At 30.8% G+C, this 18,223-nt stretch overlaps 1 protein-coding gene across 4 annotated transcripts in view; it reads right to left on the minus strand.

The window, feature by feature from the left end:
* Positions 1-18,223, minus strand: part of LOC130894414 (mushroom body large-type Kenyon cell-specific protein 1) — a 217,959-nt gene continuing 199,736 nt past the window's right edge. For all 4 annotated transcript variants that reach the window (XM_057801254.1, XM_057801250.1, XM_057801253.1 and 1 more), the window contains one exon: positions 1-18,223. This exon is cut by the window's right edge and continues 13,242 nt beyond it. The gene's annotated coding sequence lies outside the window, so the exon portion shown is untranslated.

The raw sequence follows: 18,223 nt of genomic DNA on the forward strand, positions 1-18,223 counted from the left end.
TTTTCATGTAGTTCACAGTATAATAAATACTGGTATACTTTAGAATTACATTATAAATATACAATGTGTATCGTTTTTTTTGTATTTTTTGTGGTTTTAAAATATTTTCTGAAAATAACAATTTCCCACAAAGCAATAGTTCAAACATCTAACTTTAATAATAAAACATGATTTACAAGTCACAGATATTTTACGAACAGTAAATATGTTGCATTTTGAGAAAACTTTTGGACTTTACATAATTCTCTTTGAATTTTATTATCGGATACGTGTATACACATATAAAACGGTCCAAAATTTTTCTATTACATTTAAAATACAACAAGTTTGATATAATATTATATTTGACGCTAAAAAGGCAATTATACTCACAATAATGTTGAACGGTTTGCGTAAAACACTAGTTTTTTTTCTTCAATTCATGAAGGGCAAATTATTTTCTTCCATAATTAAAAATTGTACAAATTCATTCTATTCTTTAAACTTTTTTATTTATATTATATAATTATGTTTCGGAAGATAGCAAAAAAATGGTTTTGTTGAATAAACAATATAAAAATTTCTAAAGCCGGCCTTATACGAGGGCAATATGTTGCCAAATATTGCCACTGACGTATACGATCTTGCTACAGAATTCAGCCGGTTGCTGCTGATGTCAAATTGAAATAGAATTTGGGCAACTATTCGTGTGATCTTAAACGTTCTCCCGTTTACTTTTGAATACTTTTGATGCAGTTATGTAATGGCCAAACTGTTATGTTTACAGAAGATTATCGAAATAACGATTTTCTGAAATCAGAGAATCCAAAAAAAATAAGAATCTTCGCACGCAACGTTATTGAGAACATAAAGCACTACTAGAAGACAATCTCCAAAGAAAAACTTTAGATGGTGTTATAAAGATTGTTTATCTTTTCTATTGGATGTTTATCTACCTCGAGAGAAAACCAGTGTTGTATTTCACATTTTTTCTTTCTCGCTGAGTTAAAACGACGAAAATTGCAGTTTACTTTTGAATATTTTTGAAATAGCTATGGAATGTCCAAACTTTACAGAAGATTAGATATAAATAACAAATTTCTGAGATCAGAGATTACAAAAAAAATAAGAATCTTAGACGCAACGTCATTGAGTGTTATAAAGATTGTTTATCTTTTCTATTGGATATACCTCGAGAGAAAACTACTGTCGTTTTTTACATTTATGGGGAATGAACTGATTTGTGCGACTGACGTCTTTCCTAAAGACTGTTGCATGCTACTTATTGCCAATTGTAGCCTTGATATAAGACTGGCTTAAGCTTTTCAATCAAATAATACATCTTAATGTTTCGATAATTCGGTATTGTTTGGAATTGACATTATGTGGCCTTACATCGAACTGAATTGTAGTCAAATTTAATTCAATTTAATTTGTACAATTTTTAATGTTAATTCCAAAGCTGAATATTTGACCTTATGATTTGACCAAAATTCAAGCAAGACAACTGTTTTTACGCAAATTAACACGAAAATGGATTCTTAAACATAATTAACATAATATTGTCAAAATATGGAATAAATGGTCAATGGATATTCAATACTCTAAAATGCTATATCCACCAAAACAAAAATTAAAAATTTGTAAGTAGTCAACTTTTATGATATTTGTTTTTGATATTTCGGATATGAATTGGTACTTTTGGTCCCAATATTAAAGAAAAATAATCGTGACAATGGCATATTTTAAAATTGAAGACATTCAAAAATGCACTAAAAATTGAATCAAATAGAATTTTTTTCTCGTACATACTTCTAAAGTCTTTTTCAGTCTTCATAGATATACCTACTACCAATCACATTTTTATTTTAATTTTATAAATTTTCGCTAGCAATTATTTTGGATTCGACTAGAATTTGAGCTGATAGATCTACCTCAGGAAATGAGTGGGGTTGATCTATCTCACGAAATTTTTTTATAAATTTTCCAAATTGAATAGTTTTGCTGTGCCCATCGTTTTAAAAACGATTTTGGAACTTACGATACAATTGTTCAACCCTTATTATAATGACGTGTGCTCTGCAAAACCATTTGAATTAGTTTATTTCTTGTGAAGATCTTCACTATACTGAATTTAAAAAAAAAGTGAGAAGACACTTTTTGGTGATAAAAGCTGTACTAATATTAAACTAGACTACTTATAAATAAATAAACTTTGGAATATGTTAACAGCAAATTTTAAATTAGGTTTTTGATGTCTGAATATTTTTTACAGATACAATCCGAAATTAGTTCATATAATTTTTATTTTCGAAACAGACAATTTTTTTAAACGGGCAGTTTTATTCCAATCTTTAGTATTACGTTTCTGTGTATAGTTCTTCAATGTCATTTTTAGAGTCGAATTACCACATTCATAATCAAATTATTTTTTAAACTTACATCGACTTGGTTTTTTACTAAATTTGCGATTTATTTTATTGTGACCACCGTCACATATACTAATATTAAAGTATCAGTTTCATACCCAAACAATCATCATGATACTTCAATTATAATTGTGTTCGATACGGCCCCGTAATTTTTAAAATAACTAACTACATTATTTTTTTCGATCTACTGAAAAGAAGTTGCATATTCGTTTTTTGTTTTGAAAACGAAATAACAATATAAGTATATGAAATAAAAATTAATGAAAAGACCATAAAATTATGGAACCGGAAAGTATACCAGGGCAGGCATCGAAAATAATAAAAATTGTAAAAAAAATTATAGTAGGACGAAACCTATTAAAAAAGGTAGAGAATATAGAAAAATAAATTCCAGGTGATCCGAGCTGGGGAAATGAATAGTGGTGAGTTTTTAAGGGTAAAATATGTTTTTTTTATTTCCGCCAAAACTATGAGTTCTTTAGGAAAAACTCGAAGGATAAAGTTGTAGATAATCAAAAGATCTATAACCATTGTTCGTACACTTTTTTCACATAACCTCAAAATTTATGTGAAAAATTGGAAAAACATGTTTTTGGGTTTTTGTTTGTATCTTTTACAAAAATTACACTGTAATTTATTTGGTTTGTAATATTTTATTTTTTTACTTTATTTTGGCTTAAGATCCAAAAAGCACCCTAATTTTTAATGGAAAAATCTCATATCAAACTATTCGATTTTCGTGAGAAGTTGATGGGTTTTTTCTTCGTCGAAATGTCTACTTTTTGATGGTATAGAAAATATACAATACTATGGAAAATTTTTTAGAAAATGCACAAAAACGAAAAATCTGAAAATTTTTTTCGTCATTATTGAGAATTGGTTTTAAATTTACACTTAAAGAATGTTACACGGTTTAAATGCACAAATTTTCATGGTTATAAATAATGCTCCAATGTGGGAGAAAAAAAACTTTGATATAAATCAAATTAAAAATCGAAAAGCGTTTGAAAAACTCTTTGACAGTTTTATTTTGAGTCCTAAACCCGCAACACTATTTGAAACTGCATACTTTTGCAAAAAGTGTCCTTTTTTTACCCCAATATTAATCAAACTGCCGTTTTTTCTATTTTTTAGTCATACATACTTTTTTTGACGTGAGGAGGGCCTGGTGCAGATACGAGACCGCGATTTAAGCGACAAGATTGAGATAAATTTTCGTGTGAATCCCTTTTTGAGGTTGAAGATTTTGACTCTTCAGAAGTTTAGATTTGCATTCTCTGGATTACTTTCTTAGAGAATATCAAATTTTATATAAGGATATACCTCAAAATAAATAAATTTTAATAAATAATACAACTAGAATCAATAATTAATAAGTAGAAAATTGGATTGGTCGATGGATTCAAAAAATAGTTATTTACATTATAAGTCCGGGAAGTGATTTAATACGGTACGAGATAGATATTTATGGACGGGGCGACGAAGAGCCAAGTCAAGAATATCTAATAGAGTATTTAGAAGTGGACGATGTACAGGATACTGGTTCTCAGTCAATGGTTTCGGGCTTTTACTGTGATTTACGGTGCAATATTTGGATGTGTTTAGAAAATATAAAAGCTGGAATACACACAGTTGACGGGGCACGTAAAGAAATTGCTGAATTAATTTTGAGCGTCCAGAAAAGTACACTGGATATTGCTTCAGAAGGACTTCGTCAACGCTGGGGATGATATTAATGTTTTAAAACGGCATGGTGGATGGAAGAGTTCATCATTAGTTATTGATGTTAATTGATTTTTTATTTCTAATTATTTTAAACGGGATTGGGAGAATTTAAGGATAACGTAAACTGCCATTTTCCAGACTCAACTTAGTACTGTAAAGTCGACTTTACTTATGGATATATCTTTGAGCACTCGCTTTTACATATTTCTCATATTTTTAAGTGCTGAGTTTCATTGTCTTGCATATACGTTGATTTGCTTATGTGAAAGGAATATTCAACTTCAATCCTGTGGATATTATAACTAACACGCGTTTTAAAAATACTACGAAAAATTTCAGGGTTGTATTAAATACAATTATATGGCGGAAAACCGTCGAAATTGTCGGATTATGGAACACTGCCACAATCTCTTGTAGTTTGGAATATTATGGAACTTGATGATGACTTATTGGGTACGAAACAAACACCCTAACGTAACATATGAATTATGGTAATCCTCATGAAGGAGTTTATGAGAATGACAAAAATCCAGGTTTGTATTTAGAAAAAGTTCAATTAATGATGAAAGTGGGAAGCCGAAACATGTATTTGGTTGTTGCAATGAAATTCCCATATTCGGAACACTCAGGACAACTGATAATAAATTTCCAAATTTACAGAATAGCTCTTTAGCTTGTTTATAGGCCGTTTTGAAAATATTTATGATTAGTTAAAAGAACGTAGTGCCAATTGTCGAATAAAGTTTACCTTTTACAAACTTCCATCGACTCAAAAATTGAATTTAGTTCAAAACTATATGAGACTATTTCAAATAAATTTATATAAGGAGTTTGTCAACTTACATATAGTTCAGCATCCTCACGAATCCATAATATTCAAAATTTTTCGAAAAAACAAACCGAATTGGAATCAAAACATTGTCATGGATGAACAAAGATGCCGAAGCAAATTTAGTAAATTTTATTATATCTAATTGAAATCTACGGTTCTGTTATTTGGAATAACACCCTGTATAATATTTTCGCGGACGATAACATAAGTAGAACATTTCAATAGTACAGAGTAGCTTCTAAGTGTTCATTTATTTTTTTTTTCAATATTTCAGTATAGATACTACTAAATTCATAATACAGAGTGATACTTATGATAGTCCAGTCATTTAAGGTCGTTCACCTGGAAAAATCGAGATATCCAGGTAGAAAGTCCTTCAAACTTGTTCATTTAACATCTTAAAACTCCGCTTAAAACTCTTCGGGGGTCAAAAGTCAAAAAAATCGATTTTTTGCAAATAATTCGTTTCCTATGGTTTCCTATGGTCTATTTATATTTATTATCAATATTGTAGAGCATTAAATTTTCTACAACTTTTGTTTAAAAAATTTTTTTCATATGGTGAATTGTTTTTGAGATATAGGGCAGAGCGCTCGCGGTTAGCATTCCGTTTGAAATCCATTGGTAGTCCCGATCAAAATAATAATAATTTGGATGAACTGGCAGCAGCATTTGAAGAAAAAAACTGTCCAGTTCAACAGGAAGACGAAGAGGATGAAGAAGAAGAAAATTGAAATTGAAATAATTACTATAAATAAGATTTATATATGATTAAAATTTTTCTCACTACGATTTTGAAACTACACGGGCAGGTAAGTGCTATTAAATGAATTTATACTTGATTGGAAATAGATAATTAATCAAAAAATATATAATGAAATATAATGCAGTTGTTGATAAAAAATGAAAACTACATATAATTACATATTTAGCAATAATTTATAAACTTTATAAGAGATTATTTTGATCGGGACTATCGGTTGATTTCAAATGGGCGCTCTGCCCTCTATCTCAGGAACTATTCACCGTATGAAAAAATTTTCCATACAAAAGTTGTAGAAAATTTAATGCTGTACAATATTGATAATAAATATAAATAGCGTAAAACCCAGAGGAAACGAGTTATTGGCAAAAGATATACATTTTTGACTTTTAATCCCTGATTTTTAGAGTTGCTCACATCGAATAATATGTGAGCTTTGAGAGGAGTTTTAGCATGTCAAATGAAAAAATTTAAACGAATTTATAGCTGGGTATCTCGATTTTCTGAAAATCTTGACTAAATCTACGTAAAATGACTGGACTATAAGGTTTTTTAGTATCAGTTGGTTTCTATATATTATCGTAGATATTATCGGTAGATGAAAAATTATTTAGACCTGATTTATGGAGCTTTGAAGAATTTTGTGAACCGTTTTGAAATATGCCACGAGAATCTTGTTTGAACCTGTTTTTTTGCTACCATAATGAAGACGGTATTATGAGAAAAATCTTTTAAGCTACTGATTAGGATACAAACAAAAATTACGTAAATTTGAAACCTTTACAAAGGAAATACAATTGTTTCAATTCGAATGATAAAAACTAGATGTATCTTATTTATATACAGTGTATCACACTGATTTCTATCTTTGGAAACGTAAAGAATAAACTTTCCTCATATCGGGCTATCCATATAAAATTTGTACCCCTAACAATTTCGATTTTTTCAAATTTGTTCTAAAATTTCTAAAACAAGAATTTATTGTTGTTTTTAATTTCTTTTTCATCCCGCTAACAACAAGAACTAGCCCTTGAGAAACCTTAACGGTAATTACTTCAAACGTATTTTTAATGGACGAAGTTTTTCTTGATCGATGATTATTATTATTAAAATACCAATTGTTGAACCCTGTTTATTGTACATCAGAAGAATTGAATTAGTAAAACTGTACTATAAAACTATAACTGTACTATAACTACGACACCTGGTGACTACGGCGCTTATTGGAGTATTGTGGACAACTTCTTAGCATGTGGTTCACTGTTAATGGTATTTTGCAGTGCTGATATTTGATTGAGTCGAGTATGCCAGATGCCTAGTCTACGATTCGTGGGAGATAGTTTTCTGAAGTCGATGGACCGTTGAAGTTCATGTAGCTTAGTGTTGCAGCTTGTCCAGTGGTTTGCCCATCGGTCGCGAATACAAACGTCTCATGCTAGCTATGACATCATTGTGGATTTGTATTAAATCGCTGTTGAGGCTAGCTGTCGAATCTACTTGTATTCCTCATGTATTCCAGTCTGAGACGGTACCCAGATTAAAGTAAACCAGTGCTTGCCAATGGTCAATGGAGTCGTGAATATTCCGAATGATAGAGTGTTGTTTGTCGTCAGGGAATAGGGAGCTCAAGGCTTGGAGGACTGCATATAATTATCCTGTGTAGACGATATCCTTTGATTGTTTGATGTGAATTGGCTACGGCACAATCTACGCCGACTTCAGATTTAGATGCATCAGTATACAGAATATGATTGTAGTGAGTGCAATTGATAATATTTTGAAATCTTTGTTTCAGTTATCGTTGTTTCATGTTTAGGGAATTTGCTAAGAATATTGAGTTTTGGTTGTCTCTTCCAAAGAGGATAGGAAGGAATAGGAAGTTACACTTTTAATTGAAAAATTTGAATAAATTGGCTCTGTTTGAAATAAAAAACATGAATATACTATCAGAGATGACGCCGTTGAAGTAGTTGTCCGGATTAAGAATATTATATATATATTTGTGGTATCATAAACGAGTGTTCACGAGAAACTTTATTTTTCCGATGAAAGTACGGTGTAATTTTCCTCATAACGACATATCTAATGAGAAGAAACAATCAAGAAGTTTATTGACAAATATTTTGAGATACCACATTGTCTAGTCACTGAGTAGTGATGAGAATTTGACTAGAGCCCTTTCCTTGAACTTGTTTATCATCATATAATCACCCAAACACGGTAAAAAATTTTTTAACGAACATTAATTTGGATGGAAAGCTTCACTTTGGATTGTACATTCGTTGAATTGATCCTTTCAAAATTACTGTTGTTTTATTCCAATAATCCAAGCAGATTTAAAAAAAATTAATGATCCAAAATAACAAACAACAAACTAAAACCGAAAAAAATAGTTTCTTAAGTGCGGATCAACTGTTCCAATATCGGTAGAAAATACTAAATCTAGCTGAAAATTTATTAGATTTAAACAAAAAATGGAACATGATTGGCTTTATTTTCATTTGTATTACCAATAAAGTGATAAAAACTTGAAAGTCTTAAAAAATTATAATCCTTATAGATTGTAATGGAAACAATCTCATGCCTATTTTGTATAATCAATCCAATTTATGGTGGAGTTATACATAATGTACATTACAAGGGCAGAAAGTTGAATTTTCGGCCCGATTTTTCTTCCTAGCTGGTACAAATTACAAATTTTCGTGCAGGGACGAGAGTGAAAAGTACATGTGTTCGCTTAGGGCATTATGACGCGCAGGGCCGTAAATTCAACTTTTGGCCCGTGTATTATAATGCCCGCGGGTACTTCTCACTGGAAATTGATGTTAAACCTTCGTCCCTAAGATCGAAAGTACGTACTCTCGATCGAGGTATGAAATATTATGAAATAAGCAAACTTTTTGCATTTTCGCTATTTTTATTATTAAAATAGCATTATAATATGTTTGGTAGCAAATCTATAGACTCACACGTAAATTTATTTGATATTTTATAGAATAAAACATTTTAGGTTATATTTATATTTTGATTTAGCAGATGATGACAGTGTACTGGAAATTGAATACAAAATAAGAAATAGAAAACGAACTCTTACTTTATTCATAGAAATATCCCTTTAGGTTGATCACATTTTTCTGTAACCCTAAGGGATGCAAATACAAATTTCCAGGTGGTACACGTATACAAGTTTTTTTCATCAGATTGTAATTTTTCAGAAAATATGTTACTTTTATATTTATTGAAAATAAAGCAGATTCTGGGTGATTTTTGTTTAATTTGAATTAATTTTAGTTGGAATTCTCAATCGCAAATTGAGCTGATCGGCACTTGAAAAATCATTTTTTTTCCGGCTATTTACTTCTTGATTCAATCGAAAGTTTTCATTTTTCCGCTAGAAGTATAGATTTTCCGAGAGTACGGTATTTTCTTTTTTTGTCACTTTTTTGAGGGGTTTAAATTATTTAATAGTATTTTTTAGTAGTAAAATAAAAATGAAGCTAACCATGTGCGATTTTTCTATAAAATCAATCATTATTCTGTTTTTCCGACAGAGTTTGTACATTTTTAATACAACTCGAGGGTGAAGTGGAAACAAAAAATCATGCTGAAGCGGTTCACAGAGGTTACAAGTTTCCAAATTTCGGATCAGGATGAGGGAGAAGGAGTAAATGATTTTCCAATAATTCCAAAAGTCACTTTTGAGACTGCGCACGAGTCTCCCTGGACTGAATCGGAATGAAAAAATGTCTGAAAATGCCTCACTTAATTAATGGACGCCCCTATGCACTCTAGAGAAGAAATTCATTGTTTATTTTGTAACCATATTAAATCAGTTGAACTTAACCTCAAAGAATAAAAAAAACTTGTGCACTGGCGCATGTGCAAACACTGTTCGCGTTGGCAAAGTTTATTGGGAATTTATCTTTATATTTTGAAGATTTTTAACCAGTAACCTTCTCGAATAAAAGTTTTTCAAGGGTTCATATTTTCGAGATATTTTGAAAATATTTCAGTCTTGATTTGGAGAGTTTATACAAGAATTTAGATCTTAGTTTGAATTTAATACATAATACATGAAATACTGAAAATTATAATTTAATTAGATAGTCGTAAGATGGATGAAACGAAAGCAAATCCTTTATAATCAATCTCAAGATTGATAAATATAAATAAATAGTAGAATAAATAGTTGGATATACTCACAACTCTTAGTAAATACCACAAAACTGGGACTGAGCTATTTCTTTCTCAATGCAAAGGTTCAAAAAAATTATTTCCATTTATTTTTGTTGTATCCCACTACACATATTACATACCTACTAAGTAAAAAGTCTTAAACTACATTAGTTAAGTGCCATCACCGTGTTAGTGTCTCATTTACAAAAAAACTATATAGTGATTTTTTTAAACCTAACCTTGTACTGTAATTGTCAAGAATTTGACGTATAATAGTAACTACTATCTATTAAGTATACACTTTGTATGAAACATTTACAAATGAAGTCGGCAAGCATTCCATATGTCGTCTTCCATAACAAAATTATTTTTATGACTGTTTATCTTCCTGTTTCTAATAGTGGAATAATCAGAGGTACAAAAAATAGTGAATCACAAAGTTTTATGGAACTTTTCCACTTACCTAGTTTTGTGGCTCCTACCAGAATATTTAGTTTTTTCTGAAGGTCGCAGCTTTACCCCATAGTATCCAAAAAATACTAGATCCCATCACATGGTAACAAACCATGAAGCAAAATAAGCATCAACAACAAACCAAATACCGATTTTCAAAGGCACTCTTATAAAAGGGTGCAAGTAGGAATATGTAAAAGTACGAATCATTTTACACCGTGGATAAAGGGAACCAATACCCCCAAATATTTCGAATATCAAAGCAATACCTAATAAAACAAAAATAAAATGCTAAGGAAATTCAAGACGAAGAAGTAGAAAAATCTGACATAAACTAATTAATATGAATCAAATCAAACTAATCGAAAAAAGAACCGGCAATCGCTCTAGGGCTCTATAAGTAAATGACTTAGGAGTTGGTCTAGTCGAAAGAATCAAATGTCTAAGTAAACAAGTAAACTTTGATCGATTTTCTCGAAGAATCGTTCGGATTTCGGGATAGTCGAGAAAGTTGTGAGGGAAGGCAAATAGAGTCGCAGCTCTTTTGGAATCGTTCAAAAGAGCGCTCTTTTAGGTGAACGGTTCACTTGCCCACCTCTGGTCCCACTACGGGACTCAGTCGCACCTCGACATTCAAGATCCTACTTTCGAGTAGTAATATTTTTAGGGTGAAAGGCTTAAAATGCCATGTCTTTGGGGGAGAACTCTCCTAATTTTATAATTAAATTTTTGTATTGTACAGGGTCATTCACGGAAACCGGATGTTTTTGAAGTTTCTTTTATTCATAGCATTTACATTTCAGTCATTAAGATGGAGCTGTGGACGCTAAACCAAAGCTTGTACACGTATGACAGTTTTGTGAGAAATGACGAATCCATAACTGCTGTTCATCGAGATTTCCGCCGTCAGTTTAATATCCATCGTAATGCAAGTATCCCTTCTCGTAACACAATATTGAGATGGGTGAACAACCTTCGAACAAGTGAATCAATTGAAGAAAAAATCACCGGGTCTCCAACAAATTCCGGAGAACATTGAACAAGCTTTTGTCAGAAGCCCACGCCGCTCTATTCAGAGGTATTCAGCAGCAATTCAAATGAACACAAATACGGTAAGACAAATTCTGCATACAGATCTAAATTTCCATCTTTACAAGCTACCCATCGTGCAGCAGTTAAAATCGCAATTAGTCAACGCGTCACCCAGATTGATGTAGACATGCTGCAAAGAATTGAGGCCAGTTTCCATCAAAGGCTACGACAATGTATTGCCCAAAATGGACATCACTTGCCGGATATAATTGTTCTTAAGTGAGTAGATAATAAATGCTACGATCTAACAAGTGTTTTTGTACCAATAAAAGTTTTTTAAAGTAAATATTCGATTTTATATGATTATTTTAAAAACATCCGGTTCTTATGATTGGCTCTATATTATTATCGTGTTTGTAGTACATCAGAAGATAATTCTAATCAAAGAATTCGAAAGATTCATTTTGTCGAGATTTGAAAGCTGGGAACTAAGAAGAATGTAAAAGAAATTATTGTCAACGAAATACCGGAACGAGAAAACTCAAAATAATTTACCTCATAGGAAAAAAACATCGTCATAATGAAAGTATGATGAAATTGTGGAAGAAATCTATGTTTTTTGGAAGTCCTTTTAAGGATTAATCAACTGGACTAAAATACACTAATTCAGAATACAACTGGATTTGAGTACCCTCACGCCCATTGGGACTATTTATAGCCTTTTTACCTTTCTGGGCTATACAACTGAAACTGATCCCAACTGTACTTACAAATCATTACTGATTTCTTCTATTACTTCTTTGAAAACATTTCTAATTATTTTTAATGCAAATTATCTGCAGCTGAAGTTATTTTACAATTTTGTGGAATTATCTAGAATCAGTTTTCTAAGTCTTTGGACTGCAACACAAGTTTTTGAATGCAGTTAAAATTATTCAGTTGAAATATGTAGTTAATTGTACTAGAAATCAACTATGGATTTATTTTGTGTCATTTTACAAAAAAAATCGTATACAAAAATTTAATCGAAATTTGTTTTTGATGGTTTCTTCTTAAATTATCAAGTCCAGAAAAAAACTAAACTGCAACCATGAGATTTCTGGCGAGAGTACGGATGTATGGGAAAATTATATTAGAAACTTACGTAACTTACGCTTCAATGTTGTGCAGATGTATATGCATCCATCTGTGTGAAAAGCAGAGTACAAAGTATTTATGTTATCATAGATTTCTTATTGTTACTAAACTGTTGTCCAACTTCTTCGCTAATTCACATGCAGCCTTCTTCGTGAGGTAACGATGGTCACGATTCTTTATTTGCCACTGACAAGGTTTCGATTTGTAAATTCAAGTAAAAACTACTAGTACCGAAATTGTCTTATTACCCAACATATTTTCATATTTTGGTGACAGGAGTTCAAAATTTATAGAAAAATTGATTCAAAAAATATCAAAGAATTGGTTATAATTTGAATAATGACTATACATTATTAGGGTGATTGTCTAGCCTTTTCAAATTTTCCTATTTAATGTAATCAAAATTCTCACAAAACATGTTCTTAGGGTTGGCTTTTCAGTTTCTTATCGAATTATCTACTAAATTTGGAATTACAGATAATTTATGAAATATTTCACAATATAACTTATTATATTCTCAAATTTGTGTTTTTGAGCTTCAGAAAACTGCATAATTGAGTAAGGTTATCCTTAAAAAAATAGTTAGAGTCATTCCAAATAACCAAATTTTTGAGATACAAAAAAATTATCTAAATCTGAAGATAATACTATTTTTGACGTTTTCCATTCTACATTTGAGCTTCTGTTAAAGTTTGTGCTGAGCTACGACTAAATATATCTAAGAAATTCTCAAGTCTATTATTTTATTTGCTTTTTTTTTCAAATTATCCACTCTCATTAACATTTTAGAATCAGAGTTGGTTCACACTTCTAATAGATTAAATGTGATAGTCAGTGTTGACACACATTTTCAGAAACACTAGTACAGTGTTGCCCTACAGTACTGACTAATAGATTAAATATTATTTTGCGGATGATGCGAGAAAAATTATTGCAATTTCTTTCTTCAAACTTCAAAATTTAATAATTTTTGAATGGCTGTAACTAGTCTTTTTTTGAAGATAATCTTACTTCGTTATACAATTTTCTAAAACTCAAAGACTCAATTTTAAGAATTTAATTTAGTTATTCGTAAAACAACTGCATAAATTATGTGTAATTTTAAATTTAAAAAATAGGAAACTAAGATGAAAAAAGCGCCCCCTTAGAGCTATAGAGCTTATGTTTTAGAAGGATTTTCTTTTTCATCAAATAGAAAAAATTGAGAGGTCAGTAAGAGTCAGAAAAAAAAATATTTGGAGCATCCTACTATACATGTAAAGTTTTGGAAGACGACAGAGTATCGCTCAGAAAAAAAATTATAGCCTAAAAATATTGCAACATAAAACAAAACAAAATCTACAGATAGAAAAACAAATCTTCTAGTCCTCATATTTAACCGTCTTCAAAATGATTAAATGTGGGAAAAAGTATATACTATTGTTTGTTGTGGTTATTAAAAGAAAAACGAAAACTTTGTCGATATAAAAAACATCAAAATCGAGTTGCTGAGAGGTTAGCAGGCACACCAAACGTGTGCTGAGACGAAATAAATCTATGTACATGCTCATCAAAGCAAAAAACCTTATGTTTATTACTTTTAATTCTTTTCTTATACTCTGCAACTAAAAAATATTTAACAAATACGTCCTTGATATAAAAATCATTAAAATTATGTGAATGTAAAAAAAATATGTAGAAATAATAACTATTCAGAGTCTTATAGTTGTGAAGAAAAGCTAAAAATTGTGGAATGATAATCTAAAATCTAGTAAGACCTTGGTCGTTTGTTTTTTAACAAAAATACTGACACTGGGTGCAAAAAGAATATTTTAGAAACAGTATTCTCACAATAATTTGATTTTAGCACCATTTTTGACTACTTTAATTAAATTTTCAATACCAATACTTTGATTCAACTTCTTATCATATAGTATAATAGGTAACAAGTTATTAACAATTTTTTGCTTTATTCACCCTAGATCAGTGTTTCACAACGTGGGATCCTCGCACCACAGGGGTTTATTGCAGCTAATATTAGCGGATTGGTTTGATATATCTTATATGCAGTATCAAGAAGAGTTAGATAACGAAATTTAGTCAATTGTGCGAGGAAATTGTTTTTACCATTTCCATCTTCATAGTTTAGTTGAATGTGGATAGGTGCTGAAAATGATTTACTGAAAGAAAGGTTTGGGGAAGCATGGTACAAAAAAAGATGGGAAACACTGCCCTAGATTGATAATTTTTATCTATACATAGTTTGCTAAGATTTGAAGATATTTTGATCTGCTAATTTTGATTTAATTTCAAAATAACCGGTTCAAAAATGGTACCTGTCAACTTGGTTATGTACGTGCAAGATTACTGCCTCGGTATCACTTAAATAATTATAAAAAAGAGGAAATTTTTCACTTAAAAGGTACAGAATAGCTAACTTTAACATAGCCCAACTGATGAAAGAAAGAAATTACTCATAGTAATAAACAAGTAATACATGTACAACAAGATACAACAAAATAATAATAATAATAATAATAATAATAATAATAATAATAATAAGAGCATTTTAGGGTTAAAACAAACTATTCTGTCATAACTTACGAGAACTACATTTACTGCAGCAATGTACAAATTAATTCTTATAATTGTTAAAACAAAAAAAAACCAACGTTTGTTTTTTTTAGTACAAACATTAAATAACAATATGAGAACACAATTATTTTCCATTCAGAAAATATGTACGGTAGTGTTGGACTTCTAATAAAGGAAATTAGGAAACGAAATCGTTTTTTCACGTAATAGATTTCGAATTTTATCAATTGTTAATCTAAGTTGAACTAATCAATGATATTAAGGAGTGCTATACATGTAAAACCCAGTTTTAAAAATTCCTATTTATTCAAGTACAAATTTAAAATTAAGAACCTTTGTCTGACACAGAAAGATCAAGTTTTTTAATGTCACAAATTTTTTTTCTGATGCCTAGGATGGGTTGCTAAGTTCAAGTTTGTAGGGTTGTAGCCCGTGGTACAAATCCACCATCTTGAAATCATTTTTGCACCAAATATTGTTAAGTTATTCACGAAAAATGGAGATTGAAATTGGAACAAGATTATTAACATGGAAATAAGCTATGAAGTTGAAGAACATGAATATCAATATAGAGAAAAGCAATGGTAGTGGGGAAATAAGAAGAAGAATTCAAAATCGAAATATATGGAATACAATTGGAACGAGAGTTTCAGACATTGCATCGGATCATAATCCTCTGATAGCTGATATTAAATTCAAGCTCAAAAATGTCTGGTAAAATTAAAACTGGATATCAGAAAGAACAAATTGATAAAGATATTAACAGCCAACTGAAACAAATAAAAGATGAAGTTGACAATACAGAAATCTGGAACACTTTTAAAGATCACATTTTGTAAATAATAAAAAAACACATTAAAAAGCGTCCAAGACACAAAAACAACAATGGATGACTGACGAAATCCTAAATTTGATGGAGTAAAATATAAACAGATACAGAAAATAATCAAACAAAAAATAATAATGGTCAGAGAAGATTGGATGAAAGATAAATGCATTGAAATGGAAGATTTACAAGACAAACATGACACTTTCAATATGTTCAAAAAAGTCAGAGAAGTAGCTGGCCTATACAACAAGAAGACACCTCATACCTTAAGGGAATCAAAACGAAAAATAATCGTAGATAAAAAAGAAATTAGAATAATTTGGTGTGTGTGTGTGTTTGTATCAAAGAACTGTATAACGACTCTAGATCAGAAGAACAAATGGCATTTGATGAAGGCGAAGGACCAGAAATACTAAAGTCAGAAGTGATACAGAGTTGGAAAAAAAAGCAAGAAAGCTGTTGGACCAGAGATGCTAAAACTTGTACATGAATAAAATACAGGAATATTAGTCAAACTCTTCAATAATGTTGTTCAAAATACGAATTAGTAACTTTGCCAAAAAAAAATAACATCAAAAGCTCTATAGACTGATAAATCTTTTGAGTCACACTATAAAAATATACTTGAGATTCATCGACGCTAGAATCAGAAATAAGCGCGAAGAAGATCAAGATGAAACTCAATTCGGCTTCAGAAATTGTTTGAGAAAATGAGAAGCACTTTTTGCATTGGTATTCGATCGAGTACAACACGATAAGTTTATGAATATATTAACAGAAATAGGAGTTGATAGTTCTGACGTAAGAATCATCGAAAAATCGACAGAAGAATGCAAAATCTTAAGCTATAAATACAATTAGATGAGCAGTCGTTACAGTTATACTGTGTGACGACTTGAATGGACTGCAATGTCTTTTAAACGCCATTGACAGAGTTGGAAGAGAGATGGATCTAAACTTTAACTGTTTTAAAACAAAATATATGGTATTCAGTCGATTCAGAGTGTCCAGTTTGAAATATATTGGTGTCAAAGAGACTTTAAAAATATCCACCATTAATCGTTTAGAGGCTTTTGCTCAAGATACCGTGGGCAGATATGCAAACCGTCTTTAATAGAGCAAATGCGGTTCGTGAGTTGGTGGATAACATCAAATGCAGAAAAAGTTAAAAGTAATGTTGAAGGTCGTAGAGGAAATGGAAGGAAACAAGCCTCTTGGTTAAAGAATACTAGACAATGGACTGGAATAAGAGAAGCAGGACTAGCTCAAGATAGAGAGAGTTTTGCCATGTTGAACGCCAATGTCAAGGAGGCTTGATACGGCACGTTAAGAAGAAGAAGAAGGCGCGGAATAGAGCGATGAGAATCAAGAAGCAAAGCTTAATGGAAGAATTAGTGCGGCAATCTAACTTTATAATACGTTAAATAGATATAACAAAAAACACCAAAACGAACGTGTATAATTAAATATTTCGACCTACTCTTATATATGGTAGCGAGAACTGGATAAATACGATCTCAAAAGCAAATTTCGAGCAGTTGAAATGGAGTACGTAAAGAAAAGATCGAATAGGAAACGAAACGATAATAGAAGACTTGAATATGTAGAACATGTGATTAAAATAAATGAAAAACAACGGCTTAGATGCTTTGTATATCTCTGTAGAAGGAAAAAAGAATTTGTCAAGCTAGAGGAATGGGAAAACACAACTTTAGGTAAAAAAAAGTATCATGGAGGGAGGGTGTGAAACAAGATAGAAATAAAAAAGTTTTGGGCATGAATAACAAGTTACCAACAGAAGGTACCCACAGGTATATGATTTTATTTAATTATATATATTTTTAAGTTCGAGAAAGTCTACTAATTAAGTTAGAAGAAAACATCTTGTGTAGGCTGTCAACCTGAATAAGAAAGAGAGCGAATTTTGTAAAGCCTTTCTACTTTAACTCTTATTAGAGAAGTGAACAGATACCGCGTTCGCTTATAGGGCGTGCAAAATCTTAATCATCCCGTTCAAAAGTTTATTATTCTTTACGAAAACAACAGGAACTGGAACTGGAATAGTGAACCTGAACATGTTGTGTTCTAAAATTCTGTTAGGTTCACAGGATTCGATTCAATAACATAATGAAGCTCAGTCCATTTGACACATCCCTGTAAGTGACTTTCTGAATAACTATTATTACAGCGCCGGATAGATCGTTGTGAAAATGAAGATACTCCTTGTATTCAAGATTTAATATTTTGGGGTTATGTTAAAGAAGCTATTTCTTGCGACATATCTGAATATG

This window comes from Diorhabda carinulata, chromosome 5 (genome assembly GCF_026250575.1).
Source record: "Diorhabda carinulata isolate Delta chromosome 5, icDioCari1.1, whole genome shotgun sequence".
Lineage (NCBI taxonomy): Eukaryota > Metazoa > Arthropoda > Insecta > Coleoptera > Chrysomelidae > Diorhabda > Diorhabda carinulata.